This window comes from Lactuca saligna, chromosome 8 (genome assembly GCF_052625555.1).
Source record: "Lactuca saligna cultivar CGN05327 chromosome 8, ASM5262555v1, whole genome shotgun sequence".
Taxonomy (NCBI): Eukaryota; Viridiplantae; Streptophyta; class Magnoliopsida; order Asterales; family Asteraceae; genus Lactuca; species Lactuca saligna.
Window position 1 is genome coordinate 73133843 of NC_136424.1, and position 15893 is coordinate 73149735.

The window sequence follows — 15893 nt, forward strand, 5'->3', positions numbered from 1 at the left end:
GGGATTTGATGGGTACCCGTTGCTGCTGCTGGGAGTGGGTGATGATTCGTATTCAAGTGAGAACCAACTAAAATTACACACATAGATTCAATCAAGCTTGTTAGTCACGTGTGTTGTAAAGGATGTGTTTTTACATTTTTAACCTTTAATTTTTTTTTTTTCGAACCAATACAACTGAGTAGCTGAAGAAAGATAGAAAATCTCAAAATAGTTTGATTTTGTTTTAAATGGGAAAAGAATAAAAAAAATGATAATGTTTGTTGAGAGTGGGATTTGAACCCACGCCCTTTCGGACCAGAACCTTAATCTGGCGCCTTAGACCAACTCGGCCATCTCAACTTTTTTTGTTGGGGATTTTGAGATAATATATTTTAATTATAGACCTGATGTTTGAATTTAATACTTCAAAAATAAAATGTTTTGTCATTCGAGGCATGAGTTGAGATGGCCGAGTTGGTCTAAGGCGCCAGATTAAGGTTCTGGTCCGAAAGGGCGTGGGTTCAAATCCCACTCTCAACATTTTCTGTTTTTTGATTTTGTTGCTCATACTACTTTAATGCCAAAAGTTGGTATTTTTCGAAGTGAAAAAATATTTATGGTGTATTTTTATAGAGCATGTGATTTAAAATTCGTTTTCATTTTACCGATGTTTTATTATTATACGAGAGAATCCAAGTTTTATATTTGAACTAAAATCGTCAAAATTTGCTCTTTCTAAGCCTTTTAAAAAATTTCAAGATATAGATAGTTACTTGGTTTTATCATATTTGTTGCAACTTAAAAGTGAAATTTTTATCAAGAGCATTTTTTTTTATACTTGTCAAACTCTAGTTACGTTTCAAACAAATTACCAATAGTTTTTCATTAATTACGCTTCAAACAAATTGCATTGATCCACATGCATCTTTTTCAGTTTCGATCATCCAATGCTTAAGGAATTACATTTTGTTGTTGGGTACCAAACAAATTGTTTACAGAAAAACTCTCAAGAATTAATATCTGAAAGAATCATGTATTATAATGTTAGCAAGCAAAAAAATATTTAATTGCTAATGTTTACGATGTACGTCAATTTTTGAGGTTTTGTACGTTTTGGTTGCACTGGATATATAAGTTTATCAACCTTATTGAACACAGTACATAGCTGAGGGTACAATTGATGCTAATTATCCTCTCATGGATATATGCGACGTAACAAATTTCACAATAAATTTGTAAAAAATACTAGTATTGATAAGTATAAATTAACGACATGATACATGTTGAATACATCAAGGTTGGATAGCAAAACGAAATTTGTCTATGTTACAGGCTGACGAGACAACCGCCCATTGGAATCCTTTTCTAATAGATATAGAAGATATATACAAACCACATCCTCATCTGATAAGTCATTAAGCGAATTGTCAAACACATCAACCAGTTGTTTTAATTTCACAAAGACATTCTTCTTAATCACATGAAATACATGGGATCAAAAGGCAACGTCGAAAACGAAAGCAAAAAAATATTTACCAAAGTGGAAGCCGGTGAGGAGGCAGAAGTATTTATTCCAAAAAGATAGCTCATACCTCTATTATCAAAAACCATTTCTTCGACTTTGCTTCGAGGGTTCGTCATAAGTTCGTGGTAAACACGTAATGTAAAAGTAAAGGATTTTCTTCTACCCCTGAAAGGAATATCTAACCACCTCCCAAAATAGGTCTTTTAGAACATAGTCTCGCGTGACAGTTTGTCTTTGAGTGTCGCAAGAATATCCACGTCAATTACGGGTTGCAAGTTAGTGTAAGTGATGCTTCAAAAATCTTATCATGTTGCAAATAAATACAAACAAATTAATTTTAAGGTAATTCATAAATTTAAATGGTGTTCTAGAACAAAATGTGATGAACATTTCAGACCAGTTCTTCACATTCCGGACTTGTTCTCCGTGTTCCGGACAATTCCTTGCAGTACGGACCTTCCAAAATGGTTTCTTTATTCTAGAATACAAGTTCTTGACGTATACTAGCCTAATATAAACAAGTAAACTACTTTCGAGTTGGTCCTGAATCCAATGTAAACATCTATAGCAAGTTTGGAACATGTTTTGTGCATTCCAGACATGCTCTTCATGTTCCAGACTAAGTTACTAAAACAAAAAACTTAAAATCAAACTATCAAAAGTGTAAGAATAAATGATTTAGCCGTAAAACGACCAGATCATCAAGATCATGTACTATATCTGCTTTGATGTTTAACTATGAAATGTGTAGTAGTGGTCAGAATCTGTCCGAATGGGTTTGTAGATACTTTTCTGGAATGTGTCGGAATAAATCCGTAATTCGGTTTTTTAAATCAAGATCCGAAACAAGTCGGATTAGTTCGGAATAGGTATTCCAGAATGTAGTTGATGGGCCGAGCCAAACACACACTTCGAACTAGCCTCTGATACTGTCCATTCCAAAAACGATTTTTCAAAAACAAATTTATAATGATTATTTTTCTAAATAAACAAAAAAAAATTACTCGATTTCCCATAAATTATACGGACTATGGTCTTGATTGGGCTGTAGTTTCAAGCCCGTTAATGAGTTTGTTTTTCCTAGAAAAAAGGCATAAACAATTTGATAGGAGATACTTTAAAGGGGTTGGCTAATAAGACACCCTATTTTACTATTTAGACAACCCTAATTAATGTTTGAAATATTTTTATTGGTTGAAATTGCATTGTTTTCCAAAAAAAATGATTACAAGAAGTTGATTATAGGTTGACTTTTTATAAAAATGATTATAAGGTGTCTAAGGGTGTCTTATTAGCAGCACCTACTTTAAAACATTAATCAACCATACAAGGAGCGACTTTAAAACATTACTTAAACCAACCATATTTTTCAACCAAATTTATGAATACGTGTGAGGAAAATATATTAAATGCCCGTACTCACTATCATTTACTCATTGTCTTTTTTAGGCCAACGATGTTTCTGCTATTAGATGACATTATTGCACATTACTAATCATTTGGAAAATAAAAACGTGACTGGCTTTGAAAGCAAGCATATTGATTTTTGGAGTTGGAACTTGGAATAAATAGCAAAAAAGTGGAATAAATAGCAAAAAAGAAGATCGTGTGTAAATTGTAATGTTTTTGATGAATTAAAATGGTTCATTTGATCAAAGAATATTTTTATAAGACATTAAGATGTATTTCTGATGGCATATTTTGGGGTCCAAAAATAAGAAAATAAAAAGTTACATGATATTAATTTTCGTCATCGAAAAATATATAAATAATAATTAAAAAATATTTTAGTGAATATTCTAAAAAGTATTATTCAATAAAATTATATATATATATATATATATATATATATATATATAGTCATGTGGCTTGCATTTTTCTTTAGATAATGTCCAAAATAGTTTTGACTTGTTCAAATGGTCTTTATTTGAAGGTTTCAATATGATTTTGGTCCTTACGGTTAGCATTCGTTAGTTTAACTCTCTTAAATGTGTCCAAATAATTGTTGTCCTTCATTATATCTTCAAGTTAATTTTTTTAAATTGTACATCATTAAAAGAAAATGACATAAGCCTTTGCCTTAACCTTGTCCCCTTCATCCTTCGTCCCTTTGAGGTGCTTCATCCTTGACAGATCATTTTCCTCCTAAACCTAAACTACTCTCGTTGGAGAAGCATCATCATTGTCGTCATCATCATCATTGCACCAACCACTGTCATCCCCTCCTCCACCATCGTCTCTATATTACCCCCTCCTCATATCGACCACCATCATTGAAAGACATGTCTACCTTAACCTCTCTTCTAAAGTCACTCAACCTCCATGATATTTCACCCTTTATTGCTGGCGAAGGTGGGTGGGTTCTTCATCGTCGGCCAAAAGTAAAGGGGAAGTGGACAAGAACCGTGTGCCCTGGTTCGATTGACGATGGAATCAGTACAACTTTATCCGACGGAAGTATTTTGTTCTTCAGTGTAAGCAGATACAAGGAGGTTGGCGTAAGCCACAAGGTCTTTGATTTTGAAGGTGGTGACTATAGGACTAGTTGTTATTACAACTTTGACTACATCCATGCCTTTAGATGGTTCACACAAACACCTTGTGTAAAAGAATGCTTCTTTTGCTATAGAATAATTAGTAGTATAACAAAAAAGTGTTCCTCGTCATTAATACGTTTGCTCGCGACAATTGTAGCCTCCCGGGAGAATCGATGATTGCATCTTTGATGCACTGCTAGTACTAGTACATCTGAGAATTATTAATTGGATAGTTGTAAATAGCCCCAGGGCTATGGAACGAAGGAGTATCCCAGGACTACACCAAGGTGTTGACGGTGATTTACAAATCTCCTCAAGTAGGATTCAAACCTACGACCAATCGGTTAACAGCCGATCGCTCTACTACTGAGCTACTGAGTAAGAACGGGAGATTCGATTTCATAGAGTTCCATTCCCGTTCTCAACCCATGACCAATATGAGCTCGAAGCTTTCTTCGTAACTGTGACATCCCCAAAATCTCGGCCAGAAAAGACCGGTTTCATTTATGCTTTTTAAAAATTTTCAAAGTAAATCCTTTTGATTTTAAAAGAGATGCGGAATTTGTTCCCAAAAACAAAACATGATAAAATAATATTTACCAAAGCATTTCATAAAGAAATGTATTTTCATTATATAATCAAAACTCGGGATGTCATGTTCCGATACAGACCATAAAGCATAAACGATAACATTACAAGTCATTCAACAAATATATACATATACAGACTTGTAAACAAAACAACTTAATGATTATCCATCTTATGCCCTCGCGCCACTTCCTGTAATACAAAGAAACTGAGTGGGTCAGGCTTGGGAGCCTGGTGAGCATATAGGGTTTTCAACCCACAATAAATAATTAAATTAATTTTCATCAACCAACAATAACCCAATTACCCATTCCCGTTATTCTCATTTTATGTCCCTAAAATAACTAACACAAGGGACCTAGTCTAAGAATATTTCATCGGGGCGACAACACATGCTTTCGAGGGTTTCCCGACAATATATGTCAAATAAGGCAACCATGGGGGGATGGAGTACAGCGAATAAACACCCAAGTCCATTAACACCTACAGGTGGCGAGCCTGCTAGTGTTCCATGAGACTATCTAGAAAAGTCCGTGGTCGTCATCTAAACTCCGTTAGACGACTAAATCGAAACACCAACGAGGCCTCTCATCTGTTTATTACACACCGACTATCTACCCATGTTCTACCCAACATATTAGTAGATAAAAATATACATTTTTATACATAGTTTAAAAACCTGTAGCATGCTTTAATCAATACATATTCCGCATAACAGATGAGGCACACACACATAACACGTATTTCACAGAGAATAAATCAGATCTATGAGATAGAAGAGAGTGAATATACATTCACACATATAACAACAAAATATATACCCATAGCACGTATTTTATATAAAATACTTCATAATATTGTGTTGGAAGAAAGTAACCACACACTCACTTGATCAAAAGATGATCGGACAACACTACGGCTTGCAGAAGTAGTGTTTCTCCGTAGATCTAGAAGATTTTCACAAAAACCGGGCTCCTCGCGAGCAGGGCTTCGGCTCGGGAATAACGCTCTTCGGGATCCTCGGGACTTTGGATCTTGCTTCGGGGCTCGGGAATGATACCGGGGCTTTGGGATATGATTGGCACGCAAATCGAGGCAATAATTAGAGAGAAGAAAGAGTTTGAACAAGAGAAAATGATTGATCTCGGTTTCTATTTATAGGCTGGGGGTCTAGGATTACGCTGGGCGTACTTCGTACGCGTTGGGCGTACTTTGACTTCACTACATGCGTCAATTGGTGGCACTCGAGTATTGGTCAGACAACTTGCACCCTTCTGAGTACGCTGAGCGTACTCAAATTACGCTCGACGTAATTTGACTGTCAAACTTCTAAATTGCGTAACTTTCGCATACGAGCTCCGTTTCCGACGTTCTTTATATCCACGCGTAGGTGAGACTATGCTCTACAACTTTCGTTTAGACTCCGTTAGCTAATTTTGACTTTATTTTATTTTTATTTTTTTTAGTAGGACCGGACATGAAAACTCCGTTATAAATTCATAACTTCTTCGTCCGACGTCCGTTCTCGCATAACTTTTCATCGTTTCGTTACTAACAACGAGATATTCGTTTCTCGTTTAGATTGCTTCAGCTAAAACCGCTCGATCTCAAATCGAGTATTCGGGCTGCATACCGCTTAAGTCGAAACTTCAGAAAATCATAACTTCCTCATACGAAGTCAGATTTGGGCGTTCTTTTTATGCGCGCTCTCGATTTATCGAACTCTACGACTTTCGTTTAGATAGCTAAGGCTAAATATTGCTCTAACGTAAATTTCACTTTTTACGTCACTCAGCATTGCCGGTTCTGTCGCGAAATTTCGACAGGTCATAACTTCTTCGTTATAACTCGGATTTCGGCATTCTTTATATCTTCGGAATCCTTGTTTCGACTACTACGACTTTATGCAAAGATATTGAGTTTATTTTACACTTAAATTTTGACGCCTATTTTATTCTTAATTAATCAAATCACATTATTAAACAATTAAGCACGAAACACATAATACACAAATAATACGCTCTTATTATTTCAAAACGGGTTACAAAGGTTAACTTAAACTATTACATCAACGAAAATACCTAGCCTGGAAACGCGGACGTTACAGTAACTCTCGAAACTTCTTTGTAGTGGCTCCCTTCCATGCTTCATTTCATAGGGAACCCCCAAAGTGGCTCTATTTCATTATATTTCATCCATATCTCAATTCCATTCATTTAATATCCTTTTAGTGCCATTAACATAACAAATGTCATTTCTAGTCTATCTCTTTTTATTTCTATATATGGAAAGTTTCAAAATCATCATATAATAATCCATAAATTGCAATAGAAAAGAAAAGGGAGGTTTGTGATGATTTTGAAATCTTTTCTACTAGGAAATCTAGTATCCTTATGCATGAAGATAATCAATTCGGTCGTTGTGGTCGGACTCTATTATGGATTTCTGACCACATTCTCCATAGGCCCCTCCTATCTCTTCCTTCTTCGAGCTCACATTATGGAAGAAGGAGAAGAAGGAACCAAGAAAAAGGTATCAGCAACAACTGGTTTTATTACGGGACAGCTCATAATGTTCGTATCGATCTATTACGCGCCTCTGCATCTAGCACTGAGTAGACATCATACAATAATTATCCTAGCTCTACTGTATCTTTTGTTTCACTTTTTCTGCAATACTCACAAACACTTATTTGATTATAGATCTACTAAAAGAAATTCAATGCGTAATCTCAGCATTCAATGTGTATTCCTGAATAATCTCATTTTTTAATTATTCAATCATTTCGTTTTACCAAGTTCAATGTTAGCAAGATTAGTCAACATTTTTATGTTTCAATGCAACAGCAAGATTATTTTTGTAACAAGTAGTTTTGTTGGTTGGATAATTGGTTACATTCTATCGATCTATTTGTAAGTACATTCGATCTAATATGTCATTTGTGTTAGAATTGGCAAATTCTATGTCTATAGTTGGTATCATTAATATTTTCTTATTTGTTACTTGTGTGTATTATTTAGGTAGAATGTTGTTACCCATTATTAGTAAGAAACCGAACAACCTCAAGAAAATTGACCCAGCGAAACTTAAAAACAATACACCGCTTTCTTATATGTATGAGAATCAAGAAGATTTGTATTTAGAAATACTTGGCAAAAAAAGATGAAGAAAAATCATTTTCTTTGTTTGAAAAACCTATTCTAACCTTTTTTCGATTATAATCGATGGAATCCTCCATTACGATACATAAGAAAAAGAAATAAAAAAATGTATGTAAGAAAAGAAACGTCACAACATTTTTTTATACACGTCAAAGTGATGGAAAAAAAAAATATTTTTTACATACCCTCCCAGTTTGTCAACTTTTGGGGAAATGATAGCAAAAAGATATCGTTGTCTACATTAGAAAAACTATCCGCTGATACACTATACACCAAGTGGTTTTATACTAATAAAGAGAAAAATAACAACTTAAATAATGAAATTATAAATAGAATTGAGGTTTTAGAGACAATATTTCTTTCTATAAACATACTTGAAATAAAAACTAGATTGTGTAATGTTGAGACTGTAAAAAAAATTGTCTAGTTAACAAAAAGAATTACCTAGTTAAAATGAATGATCCCTTTTTGACTGGGATGTATCGTGGAAGAATCAATAAATTGTTTTCATCTTCAATCATAAATCAAATTTCGATAGAAAATTGGGCAAAAACATATGAACTAAATAAAATTCATTATAGCCTTTTTCCCTATCTTAATTCTCGAGAATATGAACATAAAATAGATCCTAATTCTCCAGATTATGAACAGAAAATAGACAAACTAGAAAAAATCCAAGCCCAAATTGATTTAAATAATCGTTTCATTTTTTTTATGGATCACAATTATAGCTAAACTTAGAGGTCAAAAAAAACTCTAGTGGAATAAACGAAATCGGTAAAAAAAAAACCCCCCATTGATGGTCATACAAATTAATAAACGAGTTACACCAAAATTTTAAAAAACGACGAAAAGAACAAGGCATAATACAAGGGTTGGGACACCAGCTTCGGACAAGAAAATATAAACATATAGATTTTTCAAATCGTTCGACACAAACTTTAGAAACTTTGAAACAGTCTAATTTAAATCATTCAAATTTTAATATTGATAAAAAAAATTAATAATAAAAATTTGGGTTTTATAAGTTATTTGAAAGAACCAGATTTTCATCAATCCATAATCAAAAGATCTATGTGCGTTCAAAGGTGTAAATTGGTTATTTGGGGACCGTTTAAGGAAATCCTCATTCCCCGCTTTTTTTGGAAAAAAAGCAAGATTTCCCTTTTCTTATATTCGACCTAATCTGATTTTTTTTTTAAATATTATAGATCAGTTGGGTAAAAAGTCAGAATTCGAAATTTTAAATAAACAATCCCCCCCCCCCCCCCCTCCACCTAAAAAAACATCCAGGAAGACTTAATGGAGACCATTCCACATGGACACAAAACAAGAAGTATTTTGTTACAAGCTGAACTTTTAAAAAATATATTAAATTACCTTTATTGATAATAGCTAAAAATATTGTCCGTATTTTATTACGGCAATCTCCATAATGGGATGAGGATTTCCAAGATTGGACTAGAAAATTTTATCTAAAATGCAGCTCTAATGGTCTTCAATTCTCCAAAACAAAATTTCGTAAAAATTGGTTAAGCGGAGGATGGGTGGTGGCTGGTAGCCAAAAAAGACAAGTTAAAGCAATATCATTAAGGATACCAAAATTAAGGATCATCTCTGAAATTCATTTTTTATTCCATCATTTGATCAAGTAAACCATATTGAATTGATGTTGATTTGAATTTAGGAGATAATGTCATCTGGGAATTGCCTAATTTTTATACGGGGACATGATGAGAGGAAACGCGAACTCTTTGCATCTTTGCAAAATTCATGAACCCTAAATATGACATCTTCAATTTCACGGCCGGAAAAGACCGATTTATTTATGTTTATTAAAAATCAGAGTATCTTTTTTGAAGAACAATATTGCGGAATTTGTTTTCAAAACATGATAATAATATTATCAAAGAATTTCTGAAGAAATGTATTTTATTTATATTGAATATGTTGAAATGTCATTGTTAATAAAGTACATAAGAATAAACAAAAAATAATATGGGCCTTAGACAAGTTTATCTAAACTACTGGCTTATAAGCATCCATAAATTGCTCAACATAACATCACACATATGCTCTCGTGTCACTGCCTATTGTACAAGAAACTGGGTGAGTCGGGCTTAGGGTCTGATGAGCACATAATGTTTTCAACCCACAATAATTAAATTCTATTAATTATATATTTTTATCAAAACATTCAACCCAATTACTTATTTTCATTATCCTCACTTTCTGACCGTAAAGCATCTAATTCAGGGGACTTATCCTAAGGAATCATCTTCGGGATAGAAAATACTGATTACGGGATTCCTTAGCAATATATCAATAAAGAAACTATAGGGGTTGGAGTACACTTGGTGAACACTTAGTTTAAAAACACCTACACGTTGCGAGCCTGTTAGCATTCCACTAGACTGTTTAGAATAGTCTTTGGTCGTCATCTATACTCCGCTTGACGACTAGATCATCTTTAAATTCAAGGTATGTCATCATCTATATCAACTTTCATCTCTCATCATCTATATCAACTTTCATCTCTCATCATCTATATCATCTTACATCTACCCATTTTTACCCAATAAAATACTTATACAGTTTAAAATAAAACATGTATATATACTTCATTTAGCATAGATTCAGGAACACAGATAATAGACACACATAGCATGTAATTATCTTAAATACTTATATCTTTGTGTAAGATGAAAATAACGATGCACTAATTTGCTAAAGTGGTGACTCAAAACTTGGACAGCACTTCACTTTAGCACTTGGCTTTTTATTTGACGTAACCTAGGTTCAGTTAACACTAAGTCTTAGCATAATATTCCTTATGAATAAAGATAGCCTAGATCCATCATTAATTCCAAATTCAATTAATCTATAGTTGATAAGGGATAACCAGGTAGGATTATATCGAAGGTAGCGTCCGTTTGGTATACAGAGTATATTGTTTGGAAATCTCACTTTAAATATCTCACTAAATCCATCCTAGACATCATCCTCGTAGGTAGATTAATCAGTAATATGAGATTGGAACTACTAGCAAATCTTATTATAAATTCATAACAGTGACTATGAATTTTAAAAATAAATTGCACTAGAATAAAATATAGTGTAATTTAACATATATAGATTCCCTGGACAAAAGTTCAAAAATTACACTGGCGGAACTCCAGGTTGATAGCTACTAGATAGCGGGCTCCTAGGGACTTCTAAACTTACCAAAATATCCTAAACTCTAAGAAGAATCTGGACCAAAAGAGTAGAAATCGAGAGAGAGAGTTGTAAAGAGAATTGTGAGAAATGGTTGAACACAAATGAATTATTTATAGGCTGGGATACAAGCATACGCGTCGTGCAATGGCCTTGCGCACCGCACACATGGTCGATGTTCTTGCCCGGTGTGGTTTCACGTGTCAGAATCTGGCTGGTGCTATGCGGCAGCTTCTAGAAGGACGCATGCAGGGTGCAGATCCGTGCAATGAAATTCCAAATTCAAAATTATGTAACTTCTTCATATGAGCCCCGTTTTCAACGTTCTTTATATCCACGCATAGTTATCGACAAGATCTACAATTTTCACTTAGACACTTTCGGCTAATTTTAACTTTATTTATTTCACACAGGCTTAGACTGTTAAAGCATGTATAAAATGCATAACTTTGTCATCCGACGTCTATTTTCGACTATATTCTTATCGTTAGACTCCTATTAACGAGATCTTCGACTCTCGTTTAGATTGTTTTGGCTAACAATTAACCGATCTAAAATTCAATATTTAAGTTATCCACTGCTACGCTGAATATTAGAAAATTCATAAATTTCTCTAATTGAGTCAGATTTGGACGTTCTTTATATGTACGCTCTCGGTTAAACAACTACTACGACTTTTGTTTAGATCACTAAGGCTAAAAAGCAACCTAACAAAATTTTACTTTCTACGACGCGCATTGTCGAATCGGGTAGAATCGTAAAACTTCGACAGACCATAATTCCTTCGTTATAAGTCCAATTTAAGTGTTCCTTATATCCTTGGAATCCTTGTCACGACTACTACAAATAATCACATAATACACAAATAATTTCCCTTTGTTAAATCAAATAAGTTATAATTGTTGACCTTAATCATCTAATCAATGCTTAGCAAGAAACGTGGGCGTTATACTAAACATGAATCCGAATTCAATAACTTAAAAGAATGGAAAATGTTGTAAACCCCAATTCGAATTGATCGGTTAATTTTGGGGTTTATAGATTTTGGTTTTTGTTTTAATTTAGTATTTTTAGCTTTGGTTTTTGTCCTATCGAAAAAAAGATGGTGTCATCGGAGGTGACTATAGGGGTTAGTCGTATTCTAATGTAGGAAATGGGTGGGTGATAAGGTTGTTCTTGGAAAGTGTAAGGTATAAATAGGCCCCTACTAAATAATATAAATACATATTATTAAAAGTTAACTAAAAATATATAATCCACATTTTATAGAATAAAACTAATCGATGTTAACTCTATGGACCAAAAAACCAAAACTCTCAAGTAAAATAAGAACCGTTTATGCAAATCAAAACTATTTTGGGTCTTATGTGAAGAAAAGTACAAATTAGAGGAGTCGTTTCTACAATTTTGTATATAACTAGTATTTGAGCTCGCCTTTCATTGTAGGTTCTTACATGTGTTTTTTTATTTTGTATATCACAACTTAAAAAAACAAAGAAAGTTTAAAATAAATGGGCGTTGAGTGATTTATCAAAAGTCGAGAATAGTTTAGGGATTATTTTTGTAGGTTTGATGGTTTTTGAATAATTCATAAGAATGTAGGGGTTAAAACTATAGAAAGAATAAGTAAAATTAAGAAGAGTTTAAGAACTATTTCTAAAAGTTAAATGATTTTAGAATAATCTATAAAAATTAGGCGCCATAACTGTAAAAATAAAGTGTACATCTTGTAAGTAGCACTTTTAGCTACACTGACCTTGTGAAAGGTGTTAGTAAGTTACAGTTTCTATCTAGTAAGTTACAGTTTCTATCTAGTTTTTTTGCCAACAGTATGTTGTGGTATGGCCAATCTGTTTTTTAATAGAATTTAACAATTGTAATGATAAAAGATAGGTTACTGTTGTATTTGTTGTTTGAAAAATATATCAGGTCGGTAGCATTAGCATTGTATATATCGATCTTGCAATGTGTATTTACAAAAATATAGTTTTAATGAAAAAAATTAAAGGACTGCAAATGGCAAGTAAAAAAATGTGTCTAAGAAGGCATAAGAAAATATGGATTATAAGGAAATAAAACAAAAGAAAGAAAAGGGAAAAAAAGATTGAAAATGGCAAGTTTATTGGGTTGTAAGGGTAAAATATTAAACAAAAGAAAGAAAAAAGCTTGTAAATTGTTGTAAATAAAAGTGTAAGGGCCATTTTATAAGTTTAATTCAAAACAATTGAAATATGTTTCATGGAATTGTACTTTATGCATTCTAAGTAAGGCTGTCAATTCTCGATATGACACGCGATACGACACGAAATAAATGGGTGGGGGTTGAGTTTTTCAACCCGCAAACCCGTTTATTAAACGAGTCATATATGAGTTTCTCAAAAAATAGACGGGTTGACCCGCCAACCCGTTTATATTCTTAATAAAAAAATTATTATATTTTTAAATATATTTATGTATCAAGTATTAATATTTAATAAGTATTATATAATATATACCATTTATTAATAGACCATTTGATTGTTTTGACATTATTACTCGTGGTGGATGGTTTAAGGTCATAAGTCGTAACTTATAAGGTTAAGTCTGTAACATGTTTCTACGAATGTTTTTAATTTTCATTTGGATGTTTAAGACTTAAATATCTAAAATTTGGACCCACGAACCCAAATCTGACTCACGAACCTGCCAACTTGTAAACCCGTATAAATAAATGGGTTGGTGGGTCATATATGGGTTTATGTTCCAAACCCGCCAACCCGTGACCTGTATATTTTAAATGGGTCGTGTTTGGGTTGGCATATTTTGACTCGCCAATCCGAACACAACACGATTGTCAGGCCTAATTCTAAGTATCACTTTTAGCTACAGTATTTACACTCACATTTGAGAATTTATTTTTTTATATATTTATAATATATAATGTTTGCAAAAAATTTATTTGCACTTTTGTCTATAGAAATAAATGTATAAATTCTAAAATATATTTTTTATGTTAAAAATGACGAAAATTAATACACACTAATTTTTTTATCCTTTTTTTAGGGTAAATGACACAAAAACACTCTTTTAACACAGAAACTCGATTTTGACACCGTGATATTTTTTATGTCAATTTTGATACTGTGTTTTTCAATTTGTTACAATTCTGACCACTTGACTGGTTAACCAGGTTACATGCTGACGTGACATGATGACGTATCAGTTTTGATGACGTGACATGGTGACATTATATGCTGACGTGTCAAAATTGAATTTTTTTCTCACAAAAAACATTAACTTTTTTTTTATTTTGACACTAAATTTAATTTTTTCTTTCAACTTTGATACTATGTTTTTTTGTTCTAAATCGAACATCATTTTTTTCAATTTTATTCAATGTTGACAATATTCTATTTGAAACCGTATAAATATTTTTTTAATACATTTAAACCTTATAGATATGTTTTTTTTCATTTAAAAATCATAGTTTTGTATAAATACATTTTTTTTTACACTCAAGCCATATTTTCATATATAAATATATATTAGTTATATAAAAATTGTATTTTATATTAAATATGCAACTTTAAAATGCATCAGCATATAACCTAATTAACCGGTCAAGTTGTCAGAATTGTAACAAATTGAAAAACACAGTGTCAAAATTGACACAAAAAAAACACAGTGTCAAAATCGAATTTATGTGTAAAAAGAGTGTTTTTTGTATCATTTACCTTTTTTTATATATTTTTATTTTCTTATCACCAGCATTAGTGGCAAAAACAAATCTCCATGTCTCATAAAAATAATCTTGATCTGAAATGAATATCTACCTTGCATAATATGACCCAACTATCGTGATTCGTTACTATAATATATAATGAATGATACCATCTATTCCTTTGAATTTAAAGTTTAGCTTTTAATAATTACTAAGGTATTCCCTATAAATCTCTTTATATCATTTTAATTCGATATGATATGCGGGGTTTTCTCTACATCTGTAACTGTGTAAGCTCAATGCATATATAAGTTTTTGTACTTAAAAAAAGCTGCAACATTAGAAAAAGGTACTCGGAAAAAAACAAACATAATATGAAGCTTTGACTAAACAATCATAATTGATGTCACATGCACCATGTACCCTAATGCTGCATCACAAACGACTACTTTAGATGATTGTTGGCTTTTACCCTGTTTCTCTAAGGGCAAAAGATATTTAACATTATATTTCATTTTTCAAGTAGAGATAGAACGAATCGGTTTGTACATGTTTTTTTAGACAAAATTTAGGACGGAAAACGAACCCATGTGAAGTGTATTGGGACCAGTTCAGAAGATGTGGTACCTTTTATAACCCTAATTAAAACACGAAATTGAGAAAATTTTGCAAAGTGACTAAGGGACCTTTCGATCTAATGCAAACAAATACACGTGAAGGTGGCACATTGCTTGTGTATTTCATTTTCTAGTTTAATGCATTGTACCTTATTTTGTATTTTTAAAAAGTATATATTGGTTGGAGGTGAATTTAATTTGCAAAAGAAAAGTCAAAAAACTGAATTATCCCATTGTCTGGTATGAAAAAAAATTGTTTGTATATGATCCAAACCCGGTTATACCAAATCAAACATTTCCGGACCCAAACTGGGTTTTGGTAAAAACCGGTTTTCCACTTCCAAATAAATCATAACTTTAAAATCCTGATCTGATAAAATCCGACCCATGTACCTTTTTCGTCGTTCATCCCTTGTCTTCTTCAAAACAATCAGATTTTGCTACATATTATTAAATTATGTAGTACACTTTTATTTTATTTTTATTCATTTGTAATTTCAGTGTATGACGATTTTTTAATTGTTAAACTTTTAATTAGCATTATTTCTAAACATAACGGTAAATTGGCCA

General features: G+C 32.5%; 3 non-coding genes across 3 annotated transcripts; 1 reads left to right on the top strand and 2 right to left on the bottom strand.

The window, feature by feature from the left end:
* Nucleotides 1-258: 258 nt before the first annotated feature.
* On the bottom strand, nucleotides 259-339 carry TRNAL-AAG (transfer RNA leucine (anticodon AAG)). Its single transcript has one exon. It is a non-coding gene; the product is annotated as a tRNA-Leu (tRNA).
* Nucleotides 340-438: 99 nt separating this feature from the next.
* On the top strand, nucleotides 439-519 carry TRNAL-AAG (transfer RNA leucine (anticodon AAG)). The gene has a single exon. It is a non-coding gene; the product is annotated as a tRNA-Leu (tRNA).
* A 3831-nt stretch (nucleotides 520-4350) lies between these two features.
* TRNAN-GUU (transfer RNA asparagine (anticodon GUU)) lies at nucleotides 4351-4422 on the bottom strand. The gene has a single exon. It is a non-coding gene; the product is annotated as a tRNA-Asn (tRNA).
* Between the last annotated feature and the right edge of the window lie 11471 nt (nucleotides 4423-15893).